This window comes from Lissotriton helveticus, chromosome 3_1, assembly GCF_964261635.1.
Source record: "Lissotriton helveticus chromosome 3_1, aLisHel1.1, whole genome shotgun sequence".
In the NCBI taxonomy this organism is placed as follows: Eukaryota; Metazoa; Chordata; class Amphibia; order Caudata; family Salamandridae; genus Lissotriton; species Lissotriton helveticus.
Window position 1 is genome coordinate 753,919,239 of NC_136061.1, and position 12,766 is coordinate 753,932,004.

A 12,766-nucleotide genomic window follows, 5' to 3' on the forward strand; every position below is an offset into this window, starting at 1 on the left:
CCACACCATGTAGGGCTCACATTATTAACTGAATTTTACAGGTGTTTCTCTGAAACTGTTCAAATATCTTTCTATGCTATATCTACAAATAAGTCCCACCTACGGGCCGGAAATCTCTGCCTCCGGCCCGGAATCTCCGGCCCGAGTGCGGACGTAAAATTAGTAGTCGTAAATCCATTCTGTGAATACCAAAAGTAGTAAGTGCATTCTGTGAATACCAAAAGTAGTAAGTACATTCTGTGAGTACCAAAAGTAGTAAGTTTAGGATTTTGTCTTAAGTTAGTTCTGTGAATCGAGCCCATAAAGTGCAGTGGTGCAGAATAGAATAGAGTGGCGTAGTGTGCAGTGGCTTAGATTAGAGTGTTGCAGAGTAGAGTAGATTGCAGTGATGCAGAGTAGTTGGCGTAAAGTGCATTGGTTTTGAGTAAAGTACTGAAGTGTGAACCGGTGTAAAGTACAGTGGTGTAGAGTAGAGTGGTGTAGAGGACAGTGGTATAGAGAATAGTGGTGCAGAGTAGATTGCAGTGACTTAGAGTGCTGTGGCTCCCACCGGAGTAGAGTGGCACGGCATGCAGAGCAGAGTGGCATAGAGTAGATTGTTTAAGAGTAGAGTGAAGAGGCATAAAGTGGAGTGGCGTAGAGTGCAGTGGTATAGAGTACAGTGTTGCAGAGTAGAATGGCATAGAGTTGTGTGTAGTGGTGTAGAGTGCAGTGACGAATGGCGCAGTGGTGCATAACAGAGTGGGGTACAGTGCATTGGCATACTGTAGAGTGGTGCAGAGTAGAGAAGCGTAGAGTGAAGTGGTATAGAGTGCCGATTCAGATTGCAGTGGTACACAGAAGATTAGATTGGCATAGAGTGGCATGGTATAGAGTGTAATGGCGTAGAGTGCAGTAGAATGGTGTAGAGTACAGTGGTGCAGAGTGGAGCGCAGTGGCTCAGAGTAGACTGGCTCAGAGTAGAGTGGTGCAATATAGAGTTGTACAGAATAGAGTGGTGGGGAGTGAAGTGTTGCAGAGTAGAGTGTTGTAGAGTGCAGTGGTGTGTCGTAGAGTGCGTTGTATAGAGTGCAGTGGCGTAGAGTGGTGCAGAGTAAAGTGGCATAGAGTAAAGTGGTGCAGAGTAGAATAGAGTGGCATAAAGTTCAGTTACATAGAGTGCAGTGGCATTGAGTAGAGTGTTACAGAGTAGAGTATAGTGGCGTACCGTGCAGTGGTGCCGAGTAGACTGGCATAGAGTGCAGTGGCGTAGAGAGTTTTGAGTAAAGTGGTGCAGAGTGCATTGGCATAGAGTGCAGTGGCATAGAGTGCCGTAGAGTGTCATGGAGTACAGTGTAGTGGAGTGTCATAGAGTATCAGAGTGGAGTAGAGTGTTGTATAGTAAAGTGTATAGAGTGTAGTTTAGTGGTGTAGAGCAGAGTCCAGTGGCATAAACAGTGTTGCATGGAATGTTGTAGAGTAGAGTGGCTTAGGGCGGAGTAGATTGTTGCAGAGTGGAGTGGCATAGAGAGGAGTGTAGTGTAATAGAGTGGAAATGGCATAGAGTGTTATAGAGTTGATTGGCGAGAGAGCTGTAAAGTGTTGTAGAGTGGAGTGACATAGAGTGGAATGGTGGAGTGGAGTAGAGTGGAGCAATGTTTCATAGAATAGAGTGGAGTGAAGAGGAGTAGTGTTGTAGCGTGGCACAGAGTGGAACAGGCTGTTTTAGAGTGGAGTGTCATTGGGTGGAGTGGTGTCAAGTACAGTGGTGCAGACTAGATTGGAGTAGATTGCATTGGTTCTGAGTAAAGTGGTATAGAGTGCACTGACATGGAGAGCAGTGACAGAGTATTGTGGCGTAGATTGCAGTGTTAAAGAGTGAAGTTGTGCCAAGGAGAACAGATGGGAGTGGCGCAACGTAGACTGCAGTGGCATAAAGTACAGTGGCATAGAGTGGAGTGGTGCAGAGTAGCATGGCATACAGTGCAGTGGAGTAGAGTGTAGTGGCATAGAGTAGATTGTTTCAGAGTAGATTGAAGTGATGTAAAGTGTAGTGGTACAAAGTAGAGTGGAGTGGTACAGGATAGAGGTGTAGAGTAGAGTGGCGTTCAATAGAGTGGTTTAGAGTGCAGTGGCATAGAGTGGAGTGATCCAGAGTGCCATAGAGTGCAGTTGAGTGGCACAGAGTTGAGTGGTGCAGAGTAGAGTGCAGTGGCAATGAGTACTGTGGTTAAGAGTTGAATAGAGTGGCGTAGAGTGCAGTGGCATAGAGTAGAGTGTTGCAGAGTAGAGTGCAGTGGTTCATAATAGTTGGCGTAGAGTACAGTGGCATCAAATGCATTGGCTTTGAGTAAAGTGGTGTACTGTGCACCGGCGTAGAGTGAAGTGATGTAGAGTAGAGTGGTGTAGAAGACAGTGGCATAGAGCAGAGTGATGCAGAGTAGATTGCAGTGGCACAGAGTGGAGTAGAGTGGCATGGCGTGCAGTGTATAAAGTGGAGTGGCATAGATCAGATTGAGTGGAGTGTTGCAGAGTAGAGATGCATAAAGTGGAGTAGCGTAGAGTGCAGTGGTGCAGAGTAGAGTGGAGTAGACTAGACTGGAATGGTATAGAGTGCACTGTTGCAAAGTAGAGTGTCGTAGAGTGCAGTGGCATGAACTAGAGTGTCGTAGGCTGCATTGTGTAGAGTGCAGTGGTGTAGAGTGGTGTAGAGTAAAGTGGACTGGCATAGAGTGCAGTGTCTTTGAGTTCAGCAGCGTAGAACAGAGTCACGTAAAGTGCAGTGGCATAGAGTACAACAGTGCAGAGTAGAGTGGAGCAGGGTAGATTTTAGTGGCATAGAATGGAGTGGCTTAGAATGGAATAGCACAGAGTGGACTTCAGTGGAATAGAGTATAGTGGCATAGAGTAGGTTGTCGCAGAGAACAGTGAAGGTGTGTAGAGTGCAATGGCATGGAGCAGTGTTGTAGAGTGCAGTGTTGCACAGTAGATTAGAGTGGCTTAGAGGGGATTGACAGAGTGCAGTGGTGTAGAGTGGAGTGATGCAGAGTACACTGGTGTATAGTGTAGTGGTGTACAGTGCATTGGCACAGAGTGCAGTAGAGTGGATCAGAGTAGAGTGAAGTGGTATAGATTGCAGAGGTGCAGAGTAGAGTGTCAGAGATTGCATTGTTGCAGAGTCAAAGTGGCGTAGAGTGCAGTGGTGCAGAGTAGAGTGGAATGAGGCAGGGTAGAGTGCAGTGACGTAGAGTGGAGTGGCATAGAGTGGAGTGATGCAGACTCAAGGTGTGTAGAGTGTATTGGCATAAAGTAGAGTGGTGCAGTGGCATAGAATACATGGGCAGAGAGTTCCATGTTGCAGAGTAGACTCTGCAGTCATAAGGTGCAGTGATGTATAATAGAGTGCCTTGGTTTCGAGTAAAGTGGTGTAGAGTGCATTTGCATGGAGTGCAATGACGTAGAGTGCATTGACATAGAGTAGAAGAGTGCAGAGCAGAGTGGTGCAGAGTGGATTGATGCAGCTTAGATTGCAGTGGCATAAAGTAAAGTGGAATGGCGCAGAGTGGAATGGAATGGCGCTCAGTGCTGTAGAGCAGATTGTTTCAGAGTAGAGAGAAGTGGTGCAGAGTGGAGTGGTACACAGTAGTGTGGAGTGGTTAAGGGTAAAGTGCAGTGGTGCATGGAAGAGTGCAGTGGTGCAGGGTAGATTAGAGTGGCGTAGAATTAATTGGCATTGGTGCAGAGAAGAGGAGAGAGTGTCATACGGTTCTTACTATTTCAGTAAAACTGTGCGTTTGGGCAACATAAGCATCAAAACTATGTGGGATGCAGTCCGCTCATACCATCAGAATATGTCCATCTAATTCCTGACTAGCTGACATAGCGCCATCGGGACCTCTAAACCTTACAAGGTAACAGATTGTGTCTGCAACCTTAGAACATGACAACCCTGATTCCTCAAGGAAATCATGGAAACAGATCTACCCTTTCGCTGTTAACTCAGGCATGCCCAAAGGCAGACACAAGAAGTACACAAACTGGCCTTTCAAATATTTATTGAAGCAATTGGACTCTTGTATAAAATCTAAATAATGTTGCCACCATTACAAGAATGGTGAACAGAATGAACAATTCAACCATTGTGCATTTGCATTGGATTATATGAAAACATATGATTGTACTCCTACCTAGTACTGCCTATCCTATAAAACATTGGCTGTGCAGGTCTGCCGGAATACCTTTGAGTGGTCAAACTCCCCATTTACCTGAATGTGTGTATCATGATGTAGAACAGGCCTCTGCCCTTCTCAGGATAGTGGCGGAATTCAGCTGGGCTAGAATTCTGGCATGGGGTGACCTCAACAACCCACCAAAAAGCTCCTCTGTCTGTTGCGATGAATATAGAGGCATGGTGCAGTTTATATAATGAACTGGACCCATTTGTTCTGAGCCTGAGCTCTGGTCCGGTTGTCATTGTCGATTATACCCACCCAGAGCTGTCGCCAATGAGACAACAAAGACATTTTATGCAGTGTTCCTAGGCCTTGTGCAGAATGTGCCAAGGCCTGATAATGTGCCTTCGAAGAAGTGTAAGTGTAAGCAAACCATTTGTGAGAACAGTATCCCCTACGGATGTGCAAGCAAATGTGTGTTAAAAGTCATCGTTTAATAAGACGTCAACAAGCATGTAAAGTGTTTGAGCCCGGGGCCCATATAACGTTACGAGACCCACTCCTTGTCTGTAAGGTGACAAAAAAGCTTCATATTAAATCTAAAACATATACTAAAATCAAAGATTACATTTATCATGAAGCCTAAAAGTGTTAAAAATACTACACTCCTTAATAATAAAAGCAGAAAGAAAGACAATTTGCCTTTTAAAAGTCAAATTAGAAATGTGATTTTAAAAGGTGCATATAAAAACAATTTTACATTTAAAAATGTTGCTGAATTACTTTAAAAAAATTACATGGTTGTTAAACTGTTCTGAGAGTCAGGCGAAATAATATTGTTTCCAGCTTCCGCAGATGATGCATCAGCTAGCACACCAGTCACAGGATCCAAAAAACAAATACAGCGGTATCCAACCCAATCAGCAGCTGCTTAAGGTGTGACAGCCAATAGTGCATCTGCAGAGGACGAGCTAGGATCCGAAATTCCAGGAGCCGAGGCATCCATGGAAGGCTCATAATATGCATTTTGCAGCAAATGCAATCTTGCAGGACATCTTTGCAGGTGGACTCAAAGCACTCATCAGCAGTTCTATATCCGTAGATTGGACCAATTGCATTCCAAGGCACATATCCAGGACACAGTCAAAAGTGCACTGCAGACAGCGGAACACGAGCTGTACGTAATGTAACCATATAGGCCGAAAGGACAAATACCAGTTGTCATTTAGTTCATGAAGTAAGGATGCGCCAAACTACTGCATCGTGTGTTCCTGACATAGTAGCACATGTGGTAGTGCCATTTCTATTTTGCCGTACGACAGGATATCCACTGTGGAGCCGTAAAAATAGAACCAAGATTCCGACAATCAGAAACAGGACAAGTGGTATGGCTCCAAAAACACTCGAAACAAAGGAGTGTATGAAAGATGGAACAGCTCCGAAGAGTCTGGAAAATACTAAAAAGACTTAACCTCAACCACATAATCCTAAGAGAGTGCATGTCCCTTGACAATGCAACCCGAATCCCGTGGCTCAAGTACATTAAAAGTAGCCTGGAAAAGGTAGGGCGCGGTGATCTATTTTGTAAGCCAATATCGATTGTCAAGAAGGACGTGGAACTTATCAGGGCAGCATTCCTGTCCCTAAGGAAAGTGGACAGGGAAGCGCAGGAATTACTGAAACCTAGTGTCCGCACATTTTTACTACTCAAAACAACTCCGACAACGAAGCCTTACCTTATGGGGTTTTTACCAACACATGGGAACTTTTTATTAACTAGGTTCCGTATGAACCTTTTCCACTTCTTGCTAGCTAGGCCCAAGGGATATAACAGAGGCCAAGTGTTAGCCCCCTGCGGCTGCGACGGACAGTCTCCGCAAGATTTGCTACACTTTATGTTTCTATGTATGTAGTATGAAATTCCCTGAGGGCACTTTCTGGTTCCAATTTTAAAAAGATTGAATTTTAGCCAAGCCCGTCCTGCCCTTATGTACCTTCAATTCCTAAAAAAAGACTGCTTTATTTTCATAGTAGGATTTTTAAAATCTTCTGTGAAATCAAGGGCCTGTATGGATGTGTAGATAGTGAAAGTTTAAGGTGTTAACGGTTTAGCTGATTTTGTGCATTCCTATAATTGGAGGTCATGCTCTTGCGGTATTTCTATATGAAGGCCCATAACAAATTAGGGTGGGCATTGGGCCTTATTTATAACCTGTAAAAGAGATCTGACTCCAATATGTTTTAATGAATTACTGTTTTATGTATCTGTTTTATGTTTTTATGCTCTCTTATATGTACTTTAATGGTTTTTTGATGTAAAACCGAATAAAGTTTATTTGAATTGAATTGAATACCAGACCCAATCGCTTTAATTTTATTTACTACTCCCGCAGTATTTCAGGCATTAAAAATGAGCTGCACAAGTTTGCCGAAATGTTGTGGGACATTAGTGCATAGTAGCGACTGGATTTCAGAAGAAGACCTTGCAACTTAAAGATCAAAGGTCACCCTTGCAAATGTTAAGGAAAATTCCTTTTGAAACAATAAGGCTTTTAGTCTACTCAGACTAGTAAAGTTCACATTTAAAATAGAAATTGAAGGCCAAATTGTCACTTCACTACCTGTACAAGCTGGTGGAAAAAGCACATTTGTAAAACAGGTCAAGACCTTAGAAACCACCACCACGTAGGTAGGCTTTCCTGCTTTCAGTTTCTATTTTTGCTCAATTTTGGTGGGATTTTTTCAGTGTTTTCTAGTTATTTCAATACCTTAAAAATACAGGGGTTATCAGTGTTTACCCATTTTTGCGCCATTAAGCACAATAGAAACAGTGTTTTTTCAAGTGTTTATGGAACATTTTGCTTTTATTATTGCTTGCTTTCTGCACTGATAGTGCATGGTATATAGACAGTGTACTTACAGTGTATATGAGGTCCGAATACATTTTTACAAATCAAACGTATTGAAGTATACCATACAATACTTCTACAGTGAGTCTTTGGTAATGCGCGCCCACTCTTTCCTTCTCTAGTAAACTTTTATCTGTGAAAAGGCCCTCTCAGCACAACACTTGAGACGGGCAATTCCAAAACAGCCAGTACACAATTTGCTAACTCTGGCCACTGACATAGCTTTCCATGCCGATACTGGTGCACCTGAAGACTGCAATTCTCTGGGACAGGTTCTGCAACATATGCATTGAGCTGGGCAAATATGTCATCAGAGTTATTTAAGCAGTACTTTTCAAAGTCCGGATAAAATTCCCCTTTATTGAAGAATCTAGAACTTGTGCAGAGTACCACAGTGAGGCTTAATCGACTTCAAATGCCATGGTTGGTGAAGGGACATTTCTATACATCTTTGGAAGCCATTTCTCATGCATTGTAAAATAAAAATTTTCTGAATTGCTCCTCAGCGTTGCTTTCCTTACCAAGTGGCAAGCATTCTAACGCAGAACATGTTGCAGTGCCAAAGTCACTAAAACTATTGCCCAGCCTACTTTCAAGGAGATGTTTCACATCTACATCAATTACGCTGAACACCTGGTAGTCAAAGGTGGTTTCAGATTATGCCCTCAGCAGTCATGTTTTCCTGTAAAAATCTAAGAATTCAGTAGAGTGTACTTTGTTTCACATCACTATCAATATGTGACCGAAGATCCTCACATTTCTTGCCTTTGGAATGATATTAAGCAGACAATCTGTAAATGGTCACCACATGGATAATATAGCATTCACAGCCCTTGGGCTGAGAACCACCGGCTCAATGACTCAGTCGGGATGACTCTTTCTTTGATGCCACACAAAGCACAACATGAGAAATATTTGTGTTTTAGTTCCTGGTCATAACGATACAGTGCACCAGAAAGACTACAAAGTCCATAGCATTCTTCAATAACTCTGCAGATTGTAAAGAGGCTTTCAGCATACCTTCTAGCAAGTGACAAGAATCTCTTACAGGGTAGCACTTCAGCTCAGGAATCGATTTTGAAAGGTCATCACATTACTTTCTTATATACGTAGCTGAATCGCTGCAAATACATCCACTATCACTCCAATCTTTGTTGAACTTGTTAAGAACTTTTTGCAGCAGCATTCCAAGTGACACGTTGCGCCATGTTTCCCAGAAGTCTGGTGTCATGTTATGTTATGTTAACAGAACTTGTTAAGCACAACGTATACCTGTAGTTGTCTTGGCACTGGTTCAGTGAGCAAAGGTGAGGAAGAGAAAAGAAAGGAAAGAGAGCCTATTGATTAACAAGCCATGTTTTCAGGGGCTTTCTGAATTGAAGTAGGGAGGGGGCTGACCTTATATGTAACGGGAGGAGATTGAAAGATTTTGATGCTCCGGCCAAGAAGCTGCTCCCTCCCCATTTACGTTTCCTAAATCTGATGGAATTGACTTTAAACAAGCTTGATGATCTTAGATTTCTTGTAAGAGTGTACCAGGAAAAGGATTTCTTCAAGAAGAGAGGTCCAGAGTTGTGAAGGGCTTTATAGGTAAGATAGAGCAACTTAACTTGATTCTGTTTTTGACCTTCAGCCAGTGGAGATCTTTCAACACTAGAGAAACAGAGTGGTGTCTAGGCAGTCCTAGTAAAAGTCTGGCTGCAGAATTCTGAAGCACTTGAAGTTTGTTCATGTGTTGGGCCTGCAAGCAATTATAAAGGCCATTGCAGTAGTCTATTTTGGATAGTATGAACATAGAGACGACTGTCTTCCTAACAGAGATGGGAAGAAAGATTAATATTTTCTTGAGTATTCTGATGGTATTGTAGGATGAGGAGACCAAAGCATTGATTTGTTAGCCTAGATTTAAACAGTCATCTATAATGACCCCCAGACTCTTGGCTTTACTGGTGGGAGTAGGAAGGGGTCCCATTTCTAAAGGCCAGCAAGATACTGACCAGAAATTGGGTGGTTACTGAACAGAATCACTTCTGTTTTCCTGGCGTTGAGCTTGAGACAATGCTTGCTCATACAGGAGTCGATATGTCTTATACAGCTCTGAAAGCGATGACTTGTATCATTAGCTTTGTTAGAGGCGGAGAGCATGATTTGCGTGTCATCTGCATAAGAAGTGAGAGACAAACTGAAGAATTAGACAAGTGTGGTAAGTTCTGCAATATATACATTAAAGAGGGTGAGACTAAGCGAAGACCCCTGCGGGACGACACAGGGCAGGTGAAAAGAGTCTGAGGAAAAGGCATCAATTTTGATTACGTTATCCCTCGGACAGGAAGGAAGATAGTAATTTTAAAGCACGATTTTTGATGCCTATTGCTGCCAAACGATGGATCAGGGTGGAATGATCCACGTATTAAAAGCGGCAGATAGATCCAGCAGGATCAGAGCGGCTAATCCTCAGTCATCCAGAATAAACTTGAGCTCATCAGTAGCTTTGATCAGGGCCGTCTATACTATGTTCCGTTCTGAATCTGAAGTGAGTGGGTCCGAGGCAGTTGTTATCTTTGATGTACTGGTTTAGTAGGGTGTTCATCACCTTTTTGATTATTTTGGAGGAGAATGGAAGTCTAGAGATGGGCCGGTAGTTGGCTGGATCTTCTTGGTCCAAGTTTTTTTTTTTAACAACGCAGAATGGAGGCTTGTTTCCAATAGGATGCAAAGATGCCAGTCCTGAACATGGTATTAAAGACATTAGATTGGATGCAATGATGCCAGGAACCAGCTTAAGAACTGAAGGCGGACAAGGATCATCCACGGAGCCTGACCTGGTGGAAAGAATGAGGTCTTTGATTTGAGTAGTAGTCACCGGGAGAAAAGTGTCAAAGACAGCTGCTGCCGAATCATTGACAGGCAAGCTATGATTGCAAGAGTGATCAAAGGAGTCAAATATTAGATCAATGTTGCTCCTAAAATGCAGGGCGATCTTATTGCAGAAGGACTGGCTAACCCAGTCCCCTTTGTGATCATGGTATGTCCACTATCCCAGATGCTTGGTGACAGCACTCTTTTCACATATAACTGTCACTACACCTTGCATTGAATGGTTGAAGGCTGGGGTATTTGGCAATCCATCTACTATCAATACTGATTTGCTAGAAAAGGGGGCTGCTGTATCAAAGGGTTACACCCATTATCGGTCTGTGGGGAAATATGATGGTACATATTGGGAAATATTCTTATGAAACCAGCCATTTTATCTATCCGTAAAGGAATCAAACATAGCAAAAATATCAAATATAATTTTGCTATTTCCTGATTCTCGACAATTTATAAAATAATTAAATAAGATCTAAAACATGCTTCTAAACCCTGCATCTTTAGCTATTTCCTGATTCTCGACAATTTATAAAATAATTAAATAAGATCTAAAACATGCTTCTAAACCCTGCATCTTTAGACCAAAGACCACAAACTAAAAAAAGCAAAAGGAAGAAGAAACACTATTTTAATGACATCCCTCAACAACAAAACTCAAGCAAAGTAATGTTAGCCCAGTCTTGCTTCTACCTTGTATAACAAAGTTACATTGCATTGGCCCCTTCAGGAAGAAATACAAATGACTCTTTCACTCTCCTTTTCCTTTCTTTGAATGGCAGTTAGCTTGTGGTTGTTCAGGTGTTTTTTCAGTGTTTATATTTTTACACCGGTGAGGGTTATTTCACTTTTGGTAGGGTTTTTCCATTATTATAGGTTTAAACCTAAAACTGGATAGCCTACACATAGGGTACTCTAGGTTTCATTCTGAAGCAACCTTGGTCATTCAATATCAAATAACTCCCATTTGAAAGTAATCTGCATGCCAGTTGAATTACAACAACTGGGGAACCCTTCAGATAACAAGCTAAGTTTGCTTTGGATGCATAACATGCTCCATGAAGTGCAACCTCGCTGCAAACTAGAGAACAGCTGAAAGTGTTCTTGCAACCTGTACTGCTAAGAAAAACCTCAGTATCTCCATTTCTATACCTGTAATCGAAAAGTAGGACCCATTTCTCGTGTACAAAACTCATCCCTAACGCTTCATATCTGCCTACTTGATAGTGTTGTGAGCAGTTTGTAAAGTGGAATGTTTAAATTGGCAGAGATATAAACCCATGAATTATGCCACAGTGAACGTTCATTTCTCTAGCTGATCTATATTTAACATTGAGTATGTTGCGTCCTTCTTTCCCATAATGTTCTGCTCTCTTGTTAAATTGTATTGCAGAAATAAATCAGTTGTGTTTGAATGCTTCCAGGGAACGTGACCATTGAGCAGAATCTATAACGTCTAGCTCAATAGTTGGAAGGATATAGGCTGACTTTGTCTATGTTGTAAAAGGGAATGCACTTTGTATAATATCAATAGCCGATGGCACAATGTTAATCAGAGAATACATTCTAGTGGATAAAGTAGTCATACCATTGTCAGCTACTGCTAGAGCCTTTTCTAGATTTACTCTGTCAATTTCACTTATCAGCTCAGCAGCCTTCTACTGTGACAATTTCTACAATTTGTTGTATATTTCAGACAAAAAGTCCTTTTGACCTGGCTTTCTAGGACCTAACAAAAATCCTGTAAATCCATGTCATCTGAAAGGAGAGACAAGTGTTCTTTCACCTCATCGAATGTGGAATGTTTTAGCCATTTGAGGCATAATTTTCCCATGTTATATGTTTTTACTCCCTCTGAGTGTTGTATCTGCGAGTAATGTGGTTCTGGCCTATTTAGGCGAAACCCCTTTGTGTTGATTGCAAAATTGGCGTAACACCTATTAGTATTTAATGGCCACTCTATCCATTCCTTTGGACTGGAAAGCGAAGAATTATAAGTACCATTCTTGAGTTGTTGAACGTTTCCTCTGTGTAATTTGTGAACTGTTGCCAATTCTCAAAACTTGAACATGTAGGAATGTTTGGTGTGTTCATATTCTTTATCTTGGCCAGGCTGAGTTAGGATGTTTGTTGCAAAAACCCTTGAAGCCCATAAAAAAGAAATCAAAATGGTGCCTGGAATGATTTATTGTGTACAGACATTTAAAAAATAGTTCTATGTTTTGGGGGATCGTAAATCTTCTTGGATGGCCTCCAATGGTTTGATTGATTTTAATATACCAGTAGATACTGGGGTAATGCACTTTCAGATTATTTATGGCAATCCTGCAGAAGTAGCTACCCTTATTACACCAGCATTTGCCGGTGGTAATTATGCCCTGGTTTTCACTGAAGAAGTAACTGAAGCTATTTTATCCATGTAAAAAAACACAGCACCTTGCCCAGACAGTGTTCCCGCTGATCTTTAGAAGTCAAACCTCCTAATGTGGACTAAAATTCTAATACATGTTTTTAATGCAGTCTGCAAGACCAGTTCACCATCGTCTTGGTCAAAATCCACTATCATCCTAGTTTTTAAGGAGGCGAGATAATATCCACAATGTTACAGGCCAATATGCCTCATTGATTCAGTAGTTAAAGTTTTAGGAAGAGTGAAACTTGCAAAGCTGTCTGAGGGGATAGAACAGTATAATGTAATTTCCAACCTACAATATGGGTTTAGGTCAGGGAATGGTACCATAGATCAGTGCCTCAATTTACAGTTGCTAATTGGAAAATATACCGTAGCTAAGAGAGGTTCACTACACTTGGCCTTTATGGACCTAACATTGGTGT

General features: G+C 41.9%; 1 protein-coding gene across 1 annotated transcript in view; it reads right to left on the reverse strand.

The window, feature by feature from the left end:
• The window catches only part of LOC144824736 (uncharacterized), a 283,602-nt gene that overhangs the window by 30,915 nt on the left and 239,921 nt on the right, over positions 1-12,766 (reverse strand). The gene's annotated exons all lie outside the window — the stretch shown is intronic.